The 9,023-nt window shown below is 43.0% G+C and overlaps 10 non-coding genes across 10 annotated transcripts; all 10 read left to right on the top strand.

Annotated features, from left to right (window-relative positions):
• Nucleotides 1–1,092: 1,092 nt before the first annotated feature.
• Nucleotides 1,093–1,174, top strand: trnas-gcu. The gene has a single exon. It is a non-coding gene; the product is annotated as a tRNA-Ser (tRNA).
• An 846-nt stretch (nt 1,175–2,020) lies between these two features.
• trnar-acg lies at nt 2,021–2,093 on the top strand. Its single transcript has one exon. It is a non-coding gene; the product is annotated as a tRNA-Arg (tRNA).
• A 122-nt stretch (nt 2,094–2,215) lies between these two features.
• Nucleotides 2,216–2,287, top strand: trnae-uuc. Its single transcript has one exon. It is a non-coding gene; the product is annotated as a tRNA-Glu (tRNA).
• A 568-nt stretch (nt 2,288–2,855) lies between these two features.
• trnas-gcu lies at nt 2,856–2,937 on the top strand. Its single transcript has one exon. It is a non-coding gene; the product is annotated as a tRNA-Ser (tRNA).
• A 2,636-nt stretch (nt 2,938–5,573) lies between these two features.
• On the top strand, nt 5,574–5,646 carry trnar-acg. The gene has a single exon. It is a non-coding gene; the product is annotated as a tRNA-Arg (tRNA).
• Nucleotides 5,647–5,764: 118 nt separating this feature from the next.
• On the top strand, nt 5,765–5,836 carry trnae-uuc. The gene has a single exon. It is a non-coding gene; the product is annotated as a tRNA-Glu (tRNA).
• A 569-nt stretch (nt 5,837–6,405) lies between these two features.
• trnas-gcu lies at nt 6,406–6,488 on the top strand. Its single transcript has one exon. It is a non-coding gene; the product is annotated as a tRNA-Ser (tRNA).
• Nucleotides 6,489–7,339: 851 nt separating this feature from the next.
• Nucleotides 7,340–7,412, top strand: trnar-acg. The gene has a single exon. It is a non-coding gene; the product is annotated as a tRNA-Arg (tRNA).
• Nucleotides 7,413–7,536: 124 nt separating this feature from the next.
• On the top strand, nt 7,537–7,608 carry trnae-uuc. The gene has a single exon. It is a non-coding gene; the product is annotated as a tRNA-Glu (tRNA).
• A 566-nt stretch (nt 7,609–8,174) lies between these two features.
• trnan-guu lies at nt 8,175–8,254 on the top strand. The gene has a single exon. It is a non-coding gene; the product is annotated as a tRNA-Asn (tRNA).
• The last annotated feature ends 769 nt before the right edge of the window (nt 8,255–9,023 follow it).

The following is a 9,023-nucleotide window of genomic DNA, read 5'->3' as shown; positions in this document are numbered from 1 at the left end:
TTTTATTATATTGATTAAACTGAGTAATCAATTAAATTAGCACACATAAAATTAATAAATTTAAAAATTAAAAAACAACGGACAGTTTACATTTGTTAGACCCCTTTTGGGTAACACAGATGTGTATGTTTGTGTGTGTTTTACATTTAATATCTTATTTTCTAAAGATGATCTATTTAACTGTTCTACTTATTTCAGTAGACTTTAACAAATGTTTTCATTCATTCCATTCTTCATTCATTCACTCCCTCAATATGTGGAATTGTGTGGATTTTCTCCTTTTCAAAAAAAATCTTGAAGCTGGACATACAGCCCTAGTATTTTGTGATTCATCTGTGGCACAATGCACCACTTTAAACTCACTCAAAATAAAATTAGTAATATTGCTATCATTATGAACAGGTGAATCTCCTCCAGTGTCTCTGATCATCAATCCCAGCAGATCTCAACACTTTACTGCTGACTCTCTCTCACTGAGCTGTGAGGACCAGAGAGACTCTACTGGATGGACAGTGAGAAGATACACACTTAGTGAGTCATTGTTCAGTTGTTCATCGGTTTCAGGATCTACATGTAACATCAGCTCCCTCTCTCCATCACACACTGGAGTTTACTGGTGTCAGTCTGAATCTGGAGAACGCAGTAAATCTGTTAACATCACAGTACACAGTGAGTCTTTATCACTTCTCATCAGTAGGATTTAATACGTAAAGCAGATCTAATATTAACAAAACTATTCTGAAAAAAGTTATACTATATCTTACCTTTAAAATAAAACATGAAAATGAATGTACAGTGGAACCTCGGGTTACAAACGCCCGGTTAACGCCGTGATCGATAGTGGTTAGTACTCTGCGTTGTGGCCGCAGCAACCCCGGTTCGAATCCGGTCACGGCATGGCCTTTACCCGCCCTGTGTCGGTTGCCATTGGGAAAACCGAATGAACATGTGCTATGTCACCCCAAGATTCTGCGGCTTTTAAACAGTTATCATTTATAGTGTTTTTAGATTTTCTTCTTTTCAATTACTATTTAAGTCCTTAGGTCTGTCTTGAAAAATAGGGCTTCGCCAGGATATTGGGTCGCGCCATGTGACGAGGTGGCCGAGTGGTTAAGGCGATGGACTGCTAATCCATTGTGCTCTGCACGCGTGGGTTCGAATCCCATCCTCGCCGGCTGCCGCTTAAGAGTAAGCACAAAATCCAGTTTTTGCACAGTGACGTTAGACACTTCCATGGAACTGTCTGACTTTGTTTCTGCGGAAATGAAGCCCGATTTTTTTTTTTTTTTTTTTTTTTAGAGAATTACCAAAATTGTGTATGTGAATTTGTCTGAAGATATTACTATTACTAATATTTAGGGACCAGCTAAGAAAATTTGACCACTAAATGATTAGAAATCTAATAGTGTTTCCACCAGACACCAATTTACAAGATTCATGCTAAGAAACAGGTCAATTTTACTATGTGCAGTGGAGTTTGTTCACCTTCAGGGAAAAAGTGTAAGCAAGAGGTAATTTTAAAGCAAACCAACCGACAAAGATGGGATTGAATCGACAATTTCAGAGAACAATGGGTTAGCATTCCACGGCCTTAACAACTCAGCCACCTCGTCCTTTGAGTTTATTTGGCGTGTTTTTACGTGTTGAGTCTAACTCCATCCACAGACAAACGCTAGGTTGAAGCTGCATAGTGTTTTATTAGTTATCTATTCTTGTGCTAATACCCTATCTAAAAGTTTTGCTTGTCAGATAAAGCAACAATTTTTTATGCTCACTGGATCAAAGGTTCACTATATGACTCTCTGGATTAGGACGCCTGCAAAACAGAGTAAAATAAATGCAAATAAAAACATCATAGAGTAGTGGCTAATAGAACGGCCTATGTACACAGCATCCCAAACTTGAATTCAGGTGATTTTTTTTGCTGTGCTTTTGAATTCTTGGTTTGTGGCTCGCGTCCAGTGGCGGTTTCATGAAGGGATCAAAATGAGTGAGTAGCTCATTCAGGTAGCTCAGGCTTGGGCCAGTGGCGCAATGGATAACGCGTCTGACTACGGATCAGAAGATTCCAGGTTCGACTCCTGGCTGGCTCGGCTCTTTTTGACCTTATGCACGATGCCACAGTTTGACACACTGATATCAAAGGGATGTGTTTCAATGGATTCAAAGTTGGTCCTCATCTGACACAGCCCTTTGTGATCAGGTTTCGCCTGTTTCCCATATGGTCTAGCGGTTAGGATTCCTGGTTTTCACCCAGGCGGCCCGGGTTCGACTCCCGGTATGGGAAACCTTGTTTTTGCTTCAATAAGGGCGTTGAATTCTGCATCCACATTTTGCTCGAGGAGCCACAGCTACCCCAGCTGGTATTAGAGTCATGGCATGGTGCTTTCAACATAGCACGCTAAATCTGACTTTGGCCACGCTTTTGCGCCACGCTTGTAAGTTGACTTTCACAAAGCTCAACGCTGTACACCATTGAAATGGTTACCAGAAGGAAAGACGAATGAGGTGAACAGCTCCCAGTGTGGCCCATGTCGTCAGCCAGTAGTTTACGTTCCAGGGCAAACATCCTTTGCGCCACCGCAAGCGCTTAACGCCGTGATCGATAGTGGTTAGTACTCTGCCAGGCCGCAGCAACCCCGTTCGAACCGGTCACGGCATGGCCTTTACCCGCCCTGTGTCGGTTGCCATTGGGAAAACCGAATGAACATGTGCTATGTCACCCCAAGATTCTGCGGCTTTTTAAACAGTTATCATTTATAGTGTTTTTAGATTTTCTTCTTTTCAATTACTATTTAAGTCCTTAGGTCTGTCTTGAAAAATAGGCTTCGTCAGGATATTGGGTTGCGCCATGTGACGAGGTGGCCGAGTGGTTAAGGCGATGGACTGCTAATCCATTGTGCTCTGCACGCGTGGGTTCGAATCCCATCCTCGTCGGCTGCCGCTTTAAGAGTAAGCACAAAAATCCAGTTTTGCACAGTGACGTTAGACACTTCCATGGAACTGTCTGACTTTGTTTCATGGGAAATGAAGCCCGATTTCTTTTTTTTTTTTTTTTTTTTTTTTAGAGAATTACCGTAAAATTGTGTATGTGAATTTGTCTGAAGATATTACTATTACTAATATTTAGGGACCAGCTAAGAAAATTTGACCACTAAATGATTAGAAATCTAATAGTGTTTCCACCAGACACCAATTTACAAGATTCATGCTAAGAAACAGGTCAATTTTACTATGTGCAGTGGAGTTTGTTCACCTTCAGGGAAAAAGTGTAAGCAAGAGGTAATTTTAAAGCAAACCAACCGACAAAGATGGGATTCGAATCGACAATTTCAGAGAACAAAGGGTTAGCATTCCACGGCCTTAACAACTCAGCCACCTCGCCCTTTGAGTTTATTTGCTGCTGTGTTTACGTGTTGAGTCTAACTCCATCCACAGACGAAACGCTAGGTTGAAGCTGCATAGTGTTTTATTAGTTATCTATTCTTGTGCTAATACCCTATCTAAAAGTTTTGCTTGTCAGATAAAGCAACAATTTTTTATGCTCACTGGATCAAAGGTTCACTATATGACTCTCTGGATTAGGACGCCTGCAAAACAGAGTAAAATAAATGCAAATAAAACATCATAGAGTAGTGGCTAATAGAACGGCCTATGTACACAGCATCCCAAACTTGAATTCAGGTGATTTTTTTTGCTGTGCTTTTGAATTCTTGGTTTGGTCGTGGCTCGGCCCAGTGGCGGTTTCATGAAGGGGATCAAAATGAGTGAGTAGCTCATTCAGGTAGCTCAGGCTTGGGCCAGTGGCGCAATGGATAACGCGGCCTGACTACGGATCAGAAGATTCCAGGTTCGACCCTGGCTGGCTCGGCTCTTTTTGACCTTATGCACGATGCCACAGTTTGACACACTGATATCAAAGGGATGTGTTTCAATGGATTCAAAGTTGGTCCTCATCTGACACAGCCCTTTGTGATCAGGTTTCACGCCTGTTTCCCATATGGTCTAGCGGTTAGATTCCTGGTTTTCACCCAGGCGGCCCGGTTCGACTCCGGTATGGGAAACCTTGTTTTTGCTTCAATAAGGGCGTTGAATTCTGCATCCACATTTTGCTCGAGGAGCCACAGCTACCCCAGCTGGTATTAGAGTCATGGCATGGTGCTTTCAACATAGCACGCTAAATCTGACTTTGGCCACGTTTTTGCCACGCTTGTAAGTTGACTTTCACAAAGCTCAACGCTGTACACCATTGAAATGGTTACCAGAAGGAAAGACGAATGAGGTGAACAGCCCAGTGTGGCCCATGTCGTCAGCCAGTAGTTTACGCTCCAGGGCAACATCCCTTTGGCGCCACCGCAAGCGCTTAACGCCGTGATCGATAGTGGTTAGTACTCTGCCAGGCCGCAGCAACCCCGTTCGAATCCGTGGTCACGGCATGGCCTTTACCCGCCCTGTGTCGGTTGCCATTGGGAAAACCGAATGAACATGTGCTATGTCACCCCAAGATTCTGCGGCTTTTTAAACAGTTATCATTTATAGTGTTTTTAGATTTTCTTCTTCAATTACTATTTAAGTCCTTAGGTCTGTCTTGAAAAATAGGGCTTCGTCAGGATATTGGGTCGCGCCATGTGACGAGGTGGCCGAGTGGTTAAGGCGATGGACTGCTAATCCATTGTGCTCTGCACGCTGCGGTTCAATCCCATCCTCGCCGGCTGCCGCTTAAGAGTAAGCACAAAAATCCAGTTTTTGCACAGTGACGTTAGACACTTCCATGGAACTGTCTGACTTTGTTTCTGCGGGAAATGAAGCCCGATTTCCTTTTTTTTTTTTTTTTTTTTTTTTAGAGAATTACCGTAAAATTGTGTATGTGAATTTGTCTGAAGATATTACTATTACTAATATTTAGGCACCAGCTAAGAAAATTTGACCACTAAATGATTAGAAATCTAATAGTGTTTCCACCAGACACCAATTTACAAGATTCATGCTAAGAAACAGGTCAATTTTACTATGTGCAGTGGAGTTTGTTCACCTTCAGGGAAAAAGTGTAAGCAAGAGGTAATTTTAAAGCAAACCAACCGACAAAGATGGGATTGAATCGACAATTTCAGAGAACAATGGGTTAGCATTCCACGGCCTTAACAACTCAGCCACCTCGCCTTTGAGTCTATTTGCGCGTTTTTACCTGTTGAGTCTAACTCCATCCACAGACGAAACGCTAGGTTGAAGCTGCATAGTGTTTTATTAGTTATCTATTCTTGTGCTAATACCCTATCTAAAAGTTTTGCTTGTCAGATAAAGCAACAATTTTTTATGCTCACTGGATCAAAGGTTCACTATATGACTCTCTGGATTAGGACGCCTGCAAAACAGAGTAAAATAAATGCAAATAAAAACATCATAGAGTAGTGGCTAATAGAACGGCCTATGTACACAGCATCCCAAACTTGAATTCAGGTGATTTTTTTTGCTGTGCTTTTGAATTCTTGGTTTGGTCGTGGCTCGCGTCCAGTGGCGCGGTTTCATGAAGGGGATCAAAATGAGTGAGTAGCTCATTCAGGTAGCTCAGGCTTGGGCCAGTGGCGCAATGGATAACGCGTCTGACTACGGATCAGAAGATTCCAGGTTCGACTCCTGGCTGGCTCGGCTCTTTTGACCTTATGCACGATGCCACAGTTTGACACACTGATATCAAAGGATGTGTTTCAATGGATTCAAGTTGGTCCTCATCTGACACAGCCCTTGTGATCAGGTCGACGCTGTTTCCCATATGGTCTAGCGGTTAGGATTCCTGGTTTTCACCCAGGCGGCCCGGGTTCGACTCCCGGTATGGGAAACCTTGTTTTTGCTTCAATAAGGGCGTTGAATTCTGCATCCACATTTTGCTCGAGGAGCCACAGCTACCCCAGCTGGTATTAGAGTCATGGCATGGTGCTTTCAACATAGCACGCTAAATCTGACTTTGGCCACGCTTTTGCGCCACGCTTGTAAGTTGACTTTCACAAAGCTCAACGCTGTACACCATTGAAATGGTTACCAGAAGGAAAGACGAATGAGGTGAACAGCTCCCAGTGTGGCCCATGTCGCCAGCCAGTAGTTTACGCTCCAGGGCAACATCCCTTTGCGCCACCGCAAGCGCTTAACGCCGTGATCGATAGTGGTTAGTACTCTGCCAGGCCGCAGCAACCCCGGTTCGAATCCGGGTGCACGGCATGGCCTTTACCCGCCCTGTGTCGGTTGCCATTGGGAAAACCGAATGAACATGTGCTATGTCACCCCAAGATTCTGCTTTTTAAACAGTTATCATTTATAGTGTTTTAGATTTTCTTCTTTTCAATTACTATTTAAGTCCTTAGGTCTGTCTTGAAAAATAGGGCTTCGCCAGGATATTGGGTTGCGCCATGTGACGAGGTGGCCGAGTGGTTAAGGCGATGGACTGCTAATCCATTGTGCTCTGCACGCTGCGGGTTCGAATCCCATCCTCGCCGCTGCCGCTTTAAGAGTAAGCACAAAATCCAGTTTTGCACAGTGACGTTAGACACTTCCATGGAACTGTCTGACTTTGTTTCTGCGGAAATGAAGCTTTTTTTTTTTTTTTTTTTTTTTTTAGAGAATTACCGTAAAATTGTGTATGTGAATTTGTCTGAAGATATTACTATTACTAATATTTAGGGACCAGCTAAGAAAATTTGACCACTAAATGATTAGAAATCTAATAGTGTTTCCACCAGACACCAATTTACAAGATTCATGCTAAGAAACAGGTCAATTTTACTATGTGCAGTGGAGTTTGTTCACCTTCAGGGAAAAAAAGTGTAAGCAAGAGGTAATTTTAAAGCAAACCAACCGACAAAGATGGGATTGGAATCGACAATTTCAGAGAACAATGGGTTAGCATTCCACGGCCTTAACAACTCAGCCACCTCGTCCTTTGAGTTTATTTGCGTTTTACCTGTTGAGTCTAACTCCATCCACAGACAAACGCTAGGTTGAAGCTGCATAGTGTTTTATTAGTTATCTATTCTTGTGCTAATACCTATCTAAAAGTTTTGCTTGTCAGATAAAGCAACAATTTTTTATGCTCACTGGATCAAAGGTTCACTATATGACTCTCTGGATTAGGACGCCTGCAAAACAGAGTAAAATAAATGCAAATAAAACATCATAGAGTAGTGGCTAATAGAACGGCCTATGTACACAGCATCCCAAACTTGAATTCAGGTGATTTTTTTTGCTGTGCTTTTGAATTCTTGGTTTGGTCGTGGCTCGCGTCCAGTGGCGCGCGGTTTCATGAAGGGGATCAAAATGAGTGAGTAGCTCATTCAGGTAGCTCAGGCTTGGGCCAGTGGCGCAATGGATAACGCGTCTGACTACGGATCAGAAGATTCCAGGTTCGACTCCTGGCTGGCTCGGCTCTTTTTGACCTTATGCACGATGCCACAGTTTGACACACTGATATCAAAGGGATGTGTTTCAATGGATTCAAAGTTGGTCCTCATCTGACACAGCCCTTTGTGATCAGGTTTCACGCCTGTTTCCCATATGGTCTAGCGGTTAGGATTCCTGGTTTTCACCCAGGCGGCCCGGGTTCGACTCCCGGTATGGGAAACCTTGTTTTTGCTTCAATAAGGGCGTTGAATTCTGCATCCACATTTTGCTCGAGGAGCCACAGCTACCCCAGCTGGTATTAGAGTCATGGCATGGTGCTTTCAACATAGCACGCTAAATCTGACTTTGGCCACGCTTATGCCACGCTTGTAAGTTGACTTTCACAAAGCTCAACGCTGTACACCATTGAAATGGTTACCAGAAGGAAAGACGAATGAGGTGAACAGCTCCCAGTGTGGCCCATGTCGCCAGCCAGTAGTTTACGCCCAGGGCAACATCCCTTTTGCGCCACCGCAAGCGCTTAACGCCGTGATCGATAGTGGTTAGTACTCATGCCAGGCCGCAGCAACCCCGGTTCGAATCCGGTCACGGCATGGCCTTTACCCGCCCTGTGTCGGTTGCCATTGGGAAAACCGAATGAACATGTGCTATGTCACCCCAAGATTCTGCTTTTTAAACAGTTATCATTTATAGTGTTTTTAGATTTTCTTCTTTCAATTACTATTTAAGTCCTTAGGTCTGTCTTGAAAAATAGGGCTTCGCCAGGATATTGGGTCGCGCCATGTGACGAGGTGGCCGAGTGGTTAAGGCGGCGGACTGTTAATCCATTGTGCTCTGCACGCGGGTTCGAATCCCATCCTCGCCGGGTGCCGCTTAAGAGTAAGCACAAAATCCAGTTTTTGCACAGTGACGTTAGACACTTCCATGGAACTGTCTGACTTTGTTTCATGGAAATGAAGCCCGATTTCTTTTTTTTTTTTTTTTTTTTTTTTTAGAGAATTACCGTAAAATTGTGTATGTGAATTTGTCTGAAGATATTACTATTACTAATATTTAGGGACCAGCTAAGAAAATTTGACCACTAAATGATTAGAAATCTAATAGTGTTTCCACCAGACACCAATTTACAAGATTCATGCTAAGAAACAGGTCAATTTTACTATGTGCAGTGGAGTTTGTTCACCTTCAGGGAAAAAGTAAGCAAGAGGTAATTTTAAAGCAAACCAACCGACAAAGATGGGATTGAATCGACAATTTCAGAGAACAATGGGTTAGCATTCCACGGCCTTAACAACTCAGCCACCTCGCCCTTTGAGTTTATTTATGCTTTTTACCTGTTGAGTCTAACTCCATCCACAGACGAAACGCTAGGTTGAAGCTGCATAGTGTTTTATTAGTTATCTATTCTTGTGCTAATACCCTATCTAAAAGTTTTGCTTGTCAGATAAAGCAACAATTTTTTATGCTCACTGGATCAAAGGTTCACTATATGACTCTCTGGATTAGGACGCCTGCAAAACAGAGTAAAATAAATGCAAAAAAACATCATAGAGTAGTGGCTAATAGAACGGCCTATGTACACACAGCATCCCAAACTTGAATTCAGGTGATTTTTTTGCTGTGCTTTTGAATTC

The sequence above is a fragment of the Silurus meridionalis genome, unplaced genomic scaffold (genome assembly GCF_014805685.1).
Source record: "Silurus meridionalis isolate SWU-2019-XX unplaced genomic scaffold, ASM1480568v1 Scaffold665, whole genome shotgun sequence".
Classification (NCBI taxonomy): Eukaryota; Metazoa; Chordata; class Actinopteri; order Siluriformes; family Siluridae; genus Silurus; species Silurus meridionalis.
Note: the sequence above shows the minus strand (reverse complement) of the source record. Positions and strands in the feature narration are given on the sequence as shown.